This window comes from Anomaloglossus baeobatrachus, chromosome 2, assembly GCF_048569485.1.
Source record: "Anomaloglossus baeobatrachus isolate aAnoBae1 chromosome 2, aAnoBae1.hap1, whole genome shotgun sequence".
NCBI lineage: Eukaryota > Metazoa > Chordata > Amphibia > Anura > Aromobatidae > Anomaloglossus > Anomaloglossus baeobatrachus.
Genome location: NC_134354.1, coordinates 424,013,472 through 424,027,201, shown reverse-complemented (window position 1 = coordinate 424,027,201; position 13,730 = coordinate 424,013,472).

The following is a 13,730-nucleotide window of genomic DNA, read 5'->3' as shown; positions in this document are numbered from 1 at the left end:
TATGCTTTAGGCTGTCGTTGGAATAAATGCAACAAGCTACAGATATAGCTACAGCTCTGTGTTGGAGGAGTTACATTGCAGGGTCAGTAGATGGCGCTGTTCTATGTGTTCATGCTTAATAATATGTAGTGTGTCTTATCTATTTGTTTTGAACTGCTCTCTGGTATAACTGCCATCTTGGGATAAATCGTATTCTTCCATTTATGATGTGTAAATTTTTCCTGTATATCTCAAGTAAACCCTGTTTTCTCCCACAAATGTCTGACTGCTGTTACTTCTGCTAAAGTCAAACAAATATGCAACAGTTGTCCTGCTGGGACACTATCATCCTTTTCATACCCATAGTACTCCAGTTTTCGAAGTAACTTGTCTTGTAGGTTTCTGACATATAGCTTAGTATTGAGACCACCATCGATCCTGGTCAAGCATATCCAACTCCTTTGGCTGTGAAACAACCCCATCTCATCACGCTTCTTCCACCAAACTTGACAGTTCCTTAAATTTCTCAATCCATTAGCCCCTTTTTTCCCTTGTTTCTTCCAGACTCATTTGCAACCATCAGAGCCTAGTCTAATGACTTTCATCTCATCGCTCCAAATCACCTGTTTCCAATCTCCTACTGTCCACTTTTCGTACAATTTTGGAAACTTGAGCCAACGCTTCTTTTGACTATATGGAAATCAAGGTTCTTCACCATTTTTCGAATTACCATTCTAGACTTGTGTAATATGCATTACAGGGTACTTGCAGGGATGTCTTTGATCTCACCAGTAGGCCCGTTTCACACATCAGTGAAAAATAGACGTTTTTCACTGACGTGTTAAAAACGCATATGTCCCTCCGTGTGCCGTGAATCACGACACACGTGGGTTGTCCTTGTGCAATCAGTGATACGTTATCCGTGATACGTTATCCGTGATACCCCATGGATGTATACTCGCCTGTCCCCGCTACTGCTGTCCGTGGTGCTGAACTGTTCGGCTCTGCTGTGTTTCCGCCCCCGCTGCAGCTACTTCCGGGTCTTCTGTGGCTGCATACATAAATATGCATGCCAGTAATTAGCTGGCTCTGAAGCAGAGGCCGGACACAAGCAGCGCTGGAGAAGGGGAGTTAAAAATGCTTTTTATTTTTAATGTCCATGTTTTTCTGGTATGTGTTTCACGGACCACACCATAGTGTAGTCCATGAGACATCAGTGATGCCAGAAAAAATGGACATGTCTCCGTGCAGAGCATACGGATACGCGTGTAAGCCGCACGGAGACACGGTCAGCGAAAAATCACTGATGTGTGCCTACCCATTGATTATAATGGGTCTGCGTATGTCTGTGATTCTGGTACATATAAAAACTAGCACATATGCACCAAAATCACTGATGTCTGAAACAGGCCATACAAAGCTTAGCAGCCACCTCCATTGCCGTGTTTGTCTCGTCAGAATTGATAGACTTTGTGATGAGCCGAATTGTTGAATCTGGTATTTTTCCTGGACATCCATCTCTTAGCTTTTGGATGGATTGATTTTATTTCAGATTTTTCCAACTGTCATGGCACTCACATGATGCCATTTGGCAATTTTCTTACCCGCTACAGATGAACTGGATGATGCGGTTTCTCTTTTCTTGGGAAATCTTCATGGCTGCACCTTGATTTGAACTAGTGACCTTTCCCTTGGGAAGCAACCTAATAACACACTGAGCTATTAGGGAATGTGAGAACATGTTGTAATATGTAATAAACTGGGAAAAAAAATATTTTTTTCATCACCAGGAGCAAAACCGTAACAATGCAGTGACATACTAAATTGTTGGAAATCAAATTTATGTATGAGATATTATATATTCACTTATATAGCGCTAGTAATTCCATAGTGTTTTCCAACACTGTTCCCATTGGAGCTCACAATCTAATTTCCCTATCTGTATGTCTTTGGAGTGTGTGAGGAAATCGGAGAAAACCCACGCAAACACAGGGACAACATACAAACTCCTTGCAGATGTTGTCCTTGGTGGGATTTGAACCTAGGACCCCAGCGCTGCAAAACTGCAGTGCTAAGATAGATGACGGTCTATAACAGTGGTGGGGAACCTCCTGCCTCGATGACCTTTGCTGCAGCCCCCGGACAGATTCCCAGGGACTTGCAATGCTTGGGCGGCAGCCGCATCTTGCTGTCTGCTAGCCCTTTAAATCCTGCACGGAGTGTTCAATAAATGCTGTGATGCATACACGGTTGAGCCTAGGACGTAGGGGCTCTTTCTAGGATTACGTCCTCCCCAGGGCTGCCTGTGCCCCTCCAACCTCCACATGGCTGCCTATGCCCCCCTGGCTGTCTGTGGCCCCCTGAGATGTATATACCCCCAGTGATGTATGTGCCTCCCCCCAACTATGCCTGTACCCCCAGTGATGTCTGTCCCCTAGCCACTCCAGTCATGTGTATGCTCCCCAGCCTCAACCAGATGTATATTCCTCCCAGCCCTCTCCTGTGAGGTATATGCCACCAGCCCTTCCTTTGATATGTATGCTCCCCAACCCCTCCTGTGATGTATATGCCCCCATATCCTCCTGTGATGTATATGCCCCCATATCCTCCTGCGATTTATATGCCCTCAGCGTCACCTTTTGTGAAGTATATACAGCAGACACAAAAACACAAACCTGGAAAAGCAGTTGAGAAGCAACAAGATCAATATCACATAATATCACGGTCGCACTAAAAACAAGAAACTCCAGCTGCCACAGTGAGTTAATTAATTGACCAAATATAGTAGGGTAATTTTCAAGTTGATAATTTTGTGCGGTCCTCGAATGATGGTAGAAATTTCTAAATGGCCCCTGACAGGAAAAAGGTTCCCACCCCTGGTCTATAAATCAAGGTAGACTTGTGCTCAAAGCTTAGATATGCTGAGATATGGAGCCTGATAGTCAAAAGTGCAAAACATTGTTACCCCTTTTGATCGTCAGTGTATGAATGTAAATATTTACCCCCTTGTTCCCTCCAGGTGTATAACTTCTGCCCTTGGATGGGTGTTTCCTTTTTTTCAGGTTTTTCTTTACCTTCTTTTTATTTTTTCTGTGCTTCATGTTGAAGTAAATTTGTTTTTGAGCCTGATGACATTACTGTTTCTTATCTAGGAGCCCATTGTACTAGATTTTAGGATAACACCTTGTGTCCATTCTTCTGCAGAGGAGGCAGTAATTGTATATCAAAGTGGACAAACATTGCTAAAGTTTGCCTATAGGGTAATGGAAACAATGACTTGTTTTTTTGATAAGATGGAATGGCAGCTTATCAAAAAATGTAGGGCTAAGCACAGCTATGCACAGATGTTGCTTGGAGATTTGTCTCCCCAGTCGGTGAGCTGTCATTGTTTGCGGAGTGGTTTATTCCAGAACCTTGTTTACCTTTTCTCTGCTCTTGGGGATGTAACTTTTATAATTGGACATGTTAAATGAGGTCTCCCACTGCCTGCAGTTTTCAAGCCTAGGCAGCCCCCCCAACCCATTTAAGGCTATGTGCGCACTAGAAAAGTGATTTTTCTCAAGAAAATTTCTTGAGAAACTTTTGGGAGTTGAAGATTACCGCACCTGCGGTAAAAAACCGCACCAAAACCGCGGGAAAAACGCATGCGTTTTTGCCACGGTTTTTCCGCAGGTTGGTCCCTGCGGTTTTTTTATGCTGAACTGCAATAAATAATATAGATAATAGATAATCGATAGACAGATAATGGATAGAGGGAAAGATGGATAGATGAATAGATAGATGAGAAAGACCTATATAATGTCCCATCCCCCTGCATATTCTAAGCTGGCACCCTTTAGTGACTTTCATGTGGCACTAAAGGGTGCCTAGCCTTGTATTTAGCCAAAAAATAAATAAATAATTAAAAAAAAAAAGACGTGAGGTCCCCCATCTTTTGTAGCCAGCTAGGGTAAAGCAGACGGCTGCAGCCTGCAAACCACAGCTGGCAACTTCACATTGGCTGGTAATCCAAAACAGAGGGCACCCCACGCTGTTATTTTACATTAAATAAATAATTTAAAACAAACAACGTGGGGTCCCCCCCAAATTGGATCACCAGCCAAGGTAAAGCGGACAGCTGGGGTCTGATATTCACTAGGGAGGTCCACTGTTATTGGACACTCCCCAGCCTAAAAATAGCAGGCTGCAGCCGCCCCAGAAGTGGCGCATCCATTAGACGTGCCAATCCTGGCGCTTCGCCCCAACTCATCACGTTGCCCTGGTGCGGTGGCAAACGGGGTAATGTATGGGGTTGATGGCAGATGTGTAATGTCACCTGGCATCAAGCCCTGGGGTTAGTGATGTCACGCGTCTATCAGATACCCGACATCACCAACCCAGTCAGTAAGAAATAAAAAATAGACAACAAAAAAAGATTTATTTGAAATAACACTCCACACATTCCTTCTTTCACCAATTTATTGACAAGAACAATCAAATCCGGGTCCGGCGTAATCCAATAAGGGGGGGGGTCCCCACGACGATCCATACCATAGTTACTGTCCCAGTCAATGAAGAACAGAAGGTTCCCCATTGGCTGGGAGAGTAATGCAGTGACCTGAGCTAACATCAATAGGTCAGCCCAGGTCACTGCAGGGGATGACGAGCACTGCTGTCAGGAGGATAGATGAGATCATTACCTGCTGTGATGATCTCCTGCAGTCCTGCCATCAGCACTGTCACTGCCTTCTATGCCCGCCGCGTTGTCAGCAGTATCGCGAGAGCCCGTGACGTCACCGCTAGTGACAGTTTCGGGCCGCGGGCATAGACAGCAGTGACCGCAGTGACGCCAGGAGGCAGGAGATCGTCACAGCAGGTAATGATCTCATCTCACCTCCTGACAGCAGCGCCCGTCATCCCCGCAGCTGCACGCTCTGCTGTGTGTCAGTGTCTGCCAGCGCTGCAGCGTGACAAGCTGCTGATACTGCGGGCAGACACTGACACGCTGCAGGACAGGCAGCCGCGGGGCCGGAGCGGGACACAGACTGCACGGGCACCTGGAGGTCCCACGGAAGTGCTTCTGTGCGGCGTCCAGGGAGTGTGACGTGTGTGTTTACTCTGCTCCGCTTCCTCTTCTGTCATAATGACATCAATTCCTGCAAAACCGCAGGCAGCGATGAACATTACCGCAGGTAAATCGCGGCTATACCGGGGGTATACCGCACATCATTTGCTACCTGCGGTATACCCCCGGAATTTCGCGATTACATTACAGTGAATGGAGTGAAATACCGGGGGTATACCGCAGGTACCTGTGGAAAAGAAGGGACATGCACATTTTCTCAAGAAATTTTCTCAAGAAAATCTTCACAAAGAATTTTCTTGAGAAAAAAACGCAGTGTGTGCACAGCTATTTTTTTTCCCATAGGTTTTGCTGGGAAATGTCTGCAGAAAGATTTCAAACATTTCTCAAGAAATTTCCGCAGCAAAACCGCGGGTAAATCCGCGGGTAAAACCGCCTAGTGCGCTGGGGGATTGAAAAGGTTAATTTAACCACTTTAAGGACAGAGCCTCAGTTTTTAAATCTGACCAGTGACACTTTATGACCTCCAAATCAATTGACCCAGAACCACAATTAGTTGGTCTCCTGAAAAATCAGTAATCTAGAGTTAACAAATTATTTATACAGTAAAGTTCCATTTGTGTCTGTCATTTAATTGGTCTCCATGAACCCATATACAACTATATCCAAAACCATTACTTTATAAAGCTATACAAAATTTATAGTTAATAAAGTGTCAGTGCTTATTAATAAATTATAAAATTACAAGTTAAATTTAGTTCATAACACGATTATAATAAAATAACATGGAGTCCAGGAGAACAAAACATCAAGTATAAATAACACGGAGTTGATCATGTATTGTTGTTACACCTATTACACCACCCATCATATATATCCAAAATTACTTTGCAAGGTAACCAACTAAGGTGCATATGCAATGTTCAAATAGCGGTGGCAAGATTAAGTCCCCTTGGGATCAATTTTTAATGGAGTATTTTTCCAGAGTTGCCCTATTGTACCATGTTCTCCAATATCTTTTAAAAAAAATATTTGATACTCTTAAAGGGAAGGTGTTGTGGTTTTTTATTTTTGTATTAATAATAGTGATTATGATATCAAGTATTTTTAATACAAAATTTAAATCGCTGCTTATTTAGTTTTTATTTAATTCTAATTTTACTGGAGGCACTGGGGGCTGCCATGGATTTGCTGTGTGTAACGACAGTTAGGGTGCCTTCACACTTTAGCGATGCAGCAGCGATCCGACCAGCGATCTGACCTGGTCAGGATCGCTGCTGCATCGCTATATGGTCGCTGGTGAGCTGTCAAACAGGCAGATCTCACCAGCGACCAGTGACCAGCCCCCAGCCAGCAGCGACGTGCAAGCGACCCTGCGCCTGCACGGAGCCGGCGTCTGGAAGCTGCAGACACTGGTAACTAAGGTAAACATCGGGTATGGTTACCCGATGTTTACATTAGTTACCAGCGCACACCGCTTAGCTTTGCTCTCCTAGCTACAGTACACATCGGGTTAATTAACCCGATGTGTAATGCAGCTACATGTGCAGAGAGCAGGGAGCCGCGCACACTGTTTAGCGCTGGCTCCTTGCTCTCCTAGCTACAGTACACATCGGGTTAATTAACCCGACTTGTAATGCAGCTACATGTGCAGAGAGCCGGAGCCGGCAGCACAGGCAGCGTGAGAGCTGCGGAGGCTGGTAACTAAGGTAAATATCGGGTAACCAACTTGGTTACCCGATGTTTATCTTGGATACAGCTTACCGCAGCTGCCAGACGCCGGCTCCTGCTCCCCTGCTCGCTTCATTCGTCGCTCTCTCGCTGTCACACACAGCGATCTGTGTGTCACAGTGGGAGAGCGCCTTTGAAGAAAACGAACCAGGGCTGTGTGTAACGAGCAGCGATCTCGCAGCAGGGGCCAGATCGCTGCTCAGTGTCACACACAGCGAGATCGCTAATGAGGTCACTGCTGCGTCACAAAAAGCGTGACTCAGCAGCGATCTCGGCAGCGAGCTCGCTGTGTGTGAAGCACCCCTTACTCACCTCCTTTATGGCAGCCCCTGGGCATAGACTCTGATAGTTGGACTCCGACCCCTAGGCTTATTACAGGAGAGCTCCCTGCTGTGATCTGGACGCGCCCCCTGGGCTGTCCAGGTCACAGCAGAGGGAGGAGATCAGCGCCATCTTTCTGCAGCTCACAGCGGTCATGCTGTGTGCTGAACTTTTTCCCCCTGTCACCCGTTAGGCCTGTGGGAGTAGTGTACCGCGGCGCTCCTCCCCCCCGCCAACGATGCTACCATCTCCAATGACACCCCCACGCTCTCCCCCCATGGCCTGTCACCTGTCAGCCTGTGTGAGTAGGGTACGGCCCCCCTCCCTTCCCGGCTGCAGTGTGTGTGTGTGTGTGTGTGTGTGTGTGTGTGTGTGTATTTTGTGCGTGCGTGTGGCAGTGTATTGTGCTTGCGTGCATGGCAGAGCATTGTGTCAGCGTGCATGGCATAGCATTGTGCATGTGTGCATGTGGCAGAGCATTTTGTGCGTGCGTGTGACAGAGCATTTTGTGTGTGCGTGCGTGGCAGAGCATTGTGTCAGCGTGCATGGCAGAGCATTGTGTGTGTGTGTGTGCATGTGGCAGAGCATTTTGTGTGTGCGTGTGGCAGTGCATTGTGTGTGCGTGCGTGTGGAAGAGCATTGTGTGTGTGCGTGTGGCAGAGCATTGTGCGTGTGTGTGGCAGAGCATTGTGTGTGCGTGCATGGCAGAGCATTGTGTATGCGTGCATGCATGTGGCAGAGCATTTTGTGCGTGCATGTGGCAGAGCATTTTCTGCATGCATGTGGCAGAGCATTTTGTGTGTGTGTATGTGTGTGGCAGAGCATTTTGTGCGTGCGTGTGGCAGTGCATTGTGTGTGCGTGCTTGTGGCAGAGCATTGTGTGTGCGTGTGGCAGAGCATTGTGTGTGCATGCATGGCAGAGTATTGTAGGTGAGCGTGCGGCAGAGCATTTCAGGTGGTCGTGCATGCAGAGCATTGCACCGTCATGCTGCTCGCTCACAAACACGGTATATAGTATATACACACAGCACATGGTATATAGTATATACACACGCTGGCTCCACTTCCCTCATGCTGCTCGGTCACACAACACAGTATATACACACTGTACACACGGTATGTAGTATATACACACAGTATATAGTATATACACATGCTGGCTCTGCCTCCTTCATGCTGCTTGGTCACACACAGAATATACACAGTGTACACATGGTATATAGTATATGCACAGTGCATATAGTATATGCACACAGTACATGGTATATAGTATTGACCCCTCCCTGGTCTGATGAAGCGTGAAGACTAGTAACACGTGAAACGCGCGTAACCTCCTATCCCTGGGGGGGGACTCCAGGTCTTTATCTTGGCACTATTGGCACTTTATTAGTGGGTGGTATTTTACACCCTTACTGGTTTCGGTATGTAGCTTTGTCTGTGAATCGATATTAACTGTGTATGCTAAACATAGCATTCTTATCATTATTGTATTTCATGATTCCTCATGGCTGCTACCATTATATCTGTAATTGCCAATATCCCCTTTGTCTTTTTTGTATGACTAATCATTGCACTTTTGAATTTTTGATATAATAAAAACTTTGTTCATTTTTTGCATATTATCCACTTTTTGTCCTCCTGTTTTCAATTTCCTATAAAGTGGTTTGCTTTACATGTGGGCTTCCCTACAGGAACACCCACAAGTATGATCAGTGTTTGTATTCACTGCATACTAAATTTATAGTATTCATCTACCTGCTCATATGGATATTTCTCTTGCTTGTTTAATGGTATATAGTATATACACGTGCTGGCTCTGCCTCCTTCATGCTGCTCGGTCACACACACCGTATATACACAGTGTACACACGGTATATAGTATATACACACAGTATATAGTATATACACTCAATACACGGTATATATTATATACACACATGCTGGCTCCGCCTCCCTCATGCTGCTCGTTCACACAGTATATACACACTGTACACTCGGTGTATATAGTATATACACACAGTACATGGTATATAGTATATACACACACGCTGGCTCTGCCTCCTTCATGCTCCTCGGTCACACACCCAGTATATACACAGTGTACACACGGTATATAGTATATACACACAGTGCATGGTATATAGTATATACACACTATACACACGGTATATACACACAGTACATGGTATATAGTATATACACACGCTGGCTCCACCTCCCCTCATGCTGCTCGTTCACACAGTATATACACACACTGTACACTCGGTATATAGTATATACACACAGTGCATGGTATATAGTATATACACACTGTACACACGGTATATACACACAGTACATGGTATATAGTATATACACGCTGGCTACACCTCCCCTCATGCTGCTCTGTCACACACTCAGTATATACACAGTGTACACACGGTATATAGTATATACATACGGTATATAGTATATACACACAGTGCATGGTATATAGTATATACACACTGTACACACGGTATATACACACACCTAAGGGCTCGTGCGCACGTTGCGTAATTGCATGCATTTACGCTGCGTATTGCACTGTAGTGTAAATGCATGTATCCTGCGTCCCCTGCACAATCTATGTAGATTGTGCATGACACATTCGCACGATGCTTTTATGAACGCAGCAATTTGGGTGCTAAAATTTTGACCCAAATTCGTGCGTTCATAAAAGGAGCATGTCAATTAATTTGTGCGCTATGGATGCAACTCCCACTCTGTCTATGGTGGGGGCAGCAGCCATAGCGCATGAAATCGGCTTTTTTTGTACAAAAAAACTGCAACCATTATGCAGTGTTTCTGCAGCGATTTGACGTGCACATGTGCTGTCAAATCGCTGCAGAATATTCAGCAGTTACGTGCGCATGAGCCCTAAAAGTGCAGTTGACCACCTCTTTTATGCAGGTGAGATGCGGACCCAGCGAGCTGATGTGGTTTTCTTGCAGGAAACTCACCTTAATCTCAATGGAAATTGCAACTTTGCTAAACACCTATACCCTACAATTTTCCTTGCTTCCCAAGTAAGGAAAAAACCGGGGTGGCGATTTTGATATCAAGGACTTGCCCCATTCAAATTACTACTTCCTTGGCTGACTCACAGGGTAGGTACTTTATCTTACAAGGGACATATAAGGATGTTCCGATCACGCTGTGTAACGTCTATGCCCCTAATAACTCCCAGATCCTCTTTTTAAACCAGGTATTCCTTAAACTAACACGTCTTTCTTCTTCAGCATGGATTGTGGGAGGAGATTTTAACACTATATTTTCTAACTCCTTAGACAGGCTATCCGTCAACAATCAACTGTTGGGTCCGTCTCAGCGTAAATTGACTGCCGCCTTTCGAAGACTGATCCGCAGGTTTGCTTTATTTGACTTGTGGCATATTAAGCATCCCTCAGATAAAACCTTTACCTTCTACTCTCCCCCTCATGGTACACACACCAGGATCGATTTTTTTTCTTTGCCAACATTCAAGCCCTTAGACTGACGAGTAATGTGGATATTGGTGCAATAACGTGGTCACACCACGCACCAATGACTCTCACCCTAGATCAGACAACCTCACATACAAGAGTCTGCCACTGGAGGCTCAATGAGTCCCTCCTCAAGAGAGCACCCTACAGAGACAAATTGGAAGCAGGGCTGATAGAATACTTCGAGAATAACAAGGGGTCAGTGCCTAATTTTTCTACTGTTTGGGAAGCCCATAAGGCCGTCTTTAGAGGGCAATGTATAACATTAAGCTCCCGCATTAAAAAAGATAGACTTTATCAGAGAGACCAGCTCCTCCAAAGTCTCAGAGAATTAGAAAATAGGATGACCCTTAACCCATCAATACGTACCCTCAGAGAAATAGTAAAGACCCGTGCCCAACTGAAGGACCTAGTGGTCAATACAACAGAAAAATTACTACTTTACAGTAAGCATAAATACTATGACAAAGGAAATCTCATTCCCTTTTAGCTAGCCAACTTAGAGAGGATAGGGGGAACTCATCCGTTTATGCCTTAAGAGATGTGGGGGGGGGGGATATCCTCTATGACTCTACTAAAGTTGCAAAGATCTTCCAGGATTATCTGTCTAAACTGTATTCCTTGCCTAGCTCCCTTCCACAGACCCAGGAAAACAGAGGGAATTGATTCACTCATTTCTCGAGCAGTGTAAGCTACCTACTACTCTTACTAGGAGTGCTATAGATACACTGAACAAAGAAATCATGGGTGAAGAGGTGGGAGAGGTGCTTAAATGACTTCCTAATGGGAGGTCGCTGGGTCCAGACGGTGTGATGTAGTTCTATTACAAGGCATTTGTGGATCGACTCACCCCCTATTTAGTTAAACTATTTAATGGTTTCCTCATGGGCTCCCCTATACCCACAAGTATGTTGCATTCATATATTACACTTATACGCAAACCAGGGAAGGATGCTATGGAATGTGCCAATTACAGACCTATAGCACTCCTTAATGCTGATTTAAAATTTTTTACTAAATTATTGGCCCTTCGCCTTTCGGTCGTACTCCCTCACCTAATACATAAAGACCAGGTGGGTTTTGTCCCATGTAGACAGGGAGGGGACAACACCAGGAAGATTATTGACTTAGGGGAGGTTGTCAATAAGACGGAGAATGAGGCACTCCTTCTCAGTTTGGATGCGGAGAAGGCGTTTGACCGTCTGGGGTGGCCATTCATGTTTGAGACGTTGCATCATTTTGGAATTTCGGGTGCATTAATTACTGCCCTGAAAAGTCTATATTCATGCCCCTCAGCTTCGGTCAAGCTTCCTTATGCCACATCTCAACCGTTTCAGATACACAACGGCACTCGTCAGGGATGCCCGTTGTCCCTCCTCTTTATGTGCATTGAGCCATTGGCTGCTGCTATTCGCATGTACCCAAATATCCGTGGGGTATTGGTGCGAAACAAAGAGTTTGTTATCTTTATTTGCAGACGATGTTTTATTGATATTGTCCCATCCACATATCACCCTTCCGAATTTGCATACTCTATTATTACAATTTGGAAGGCTGTCATGGTATAAGGTCAATCAGAGCAAAACGGAGGCTCTACCCCTTAATATTCCGCAGGTGCGGGTGTCCTCCTTGCGAGAAAATTACAACTATAAATGGAAAGATACATCCTTGACTTAAGGCTACTTTACACACTGCGATATCTGTCCCGATATCGCTAGTGTGGGTACCCGCCCCCATCTGTTGCGCGACACGGGCAGATCGCTGCCCGTATCGCACAACAGCCGTCACACATACTTACCTGTCCGGCGACGTCGCTGTGACGGGCGAACCGCCTCCTTTCTAAGGGGGCGGTCCGTGCGGCGTCACAGCAACGTCACTGAACCGCCGCCCAATAGCAGCGGAGGGGCGGAGATGAGCGGGACGTAACATCCCGCCCACCTCCTTCCTTCCTCATAGCGGCCGGGAGGCAGGAAAGGGGAGCTTCCTCGTTCCTGCGGCGTCACACGCAGCGATGTGTGCTGCCGCAGGAACAAGGAACAACTTCGTTACTGCTGCAGTAACGATTTTTAAGAATGGACCCCCATGTCGCCGATTAGCGATTTTGCACGTTTTTGCAACAATGCAAAATCGCTTATCGGTGTCACACGCAACGGCATCGCTAATGCGGCCGGATGTGCGTCACAAATTCCGTGACCCCAACGACTCAGCATTAGCGATATCGCAGCGTGTAAAGCCCGCTTTACTTGGGGATACAACCAACATCTAAGTATAAGCTCTTATATCAACATAACTATCCTAGATTATTTACTGAACTAAAAGGACTCCTACTCAATTGGAACAAGCTCCCACTGTCTTTATTTGGAGGAATCTCCGCTGTCAAAATGTCTGTTGTGCCAAAGCTTCTTTATTTATTTGAGACCCTTCCGGTGTGTGTACCATACAAAGAGCTGCGCAATATACAGTCCATTATACTTCAATTAGTTTGGGCCCATAAGAGACATAGAATTAAAAAAATGACTTTGACAGTAAACTGAGGGGAGGACTGCGGGTCCCTGATATAACTAAATATTACTTGGCAGTACACTTACGTCACATCCCTGCATGGTCTAATCGCTGTGCCTTCTCTAGATGGATGGAAAGAGAGAAGCTATGGCTAGCCCTATTGCATCCCAACTCTTATCTCTGGGGTACCTCATGTATAAGCCTGACCCACATACCCTGAGCCCTATAGCCTTCACTAAGAAGATCTGGGATTGCTGTGTTAAAAAATTTCCACTTAAATCTGAACGCTCTCCTTTGACTTCCTTTCTTTTTAACCCCAAGATGCCAGATGGTATGCAAGGTGCTGTGACTAAGGCCGGGGCCACACGGGGACTACTGCGATCCCCTTGCATGAGACTCGGCTCGTGCTGGCAGTACAGCAGAGCCGAGTCTCATGCTTGTGTCCTTGCAACTGAGGTCCGTTCGTGCGAGCAGACCTCAGCTGCGGGGGGCGGGCCGGCACTCAGGAGGGGAGGGAGGGATTTATCTCCCTCTCGCCTGTGTAGCCGGCTATAGACATTCTCGCATTGCACTGGCAGTACACCGGTGTACCGCGAGTGCAGTGCGATTTTTCTCTCGCCCCATTCACTTGA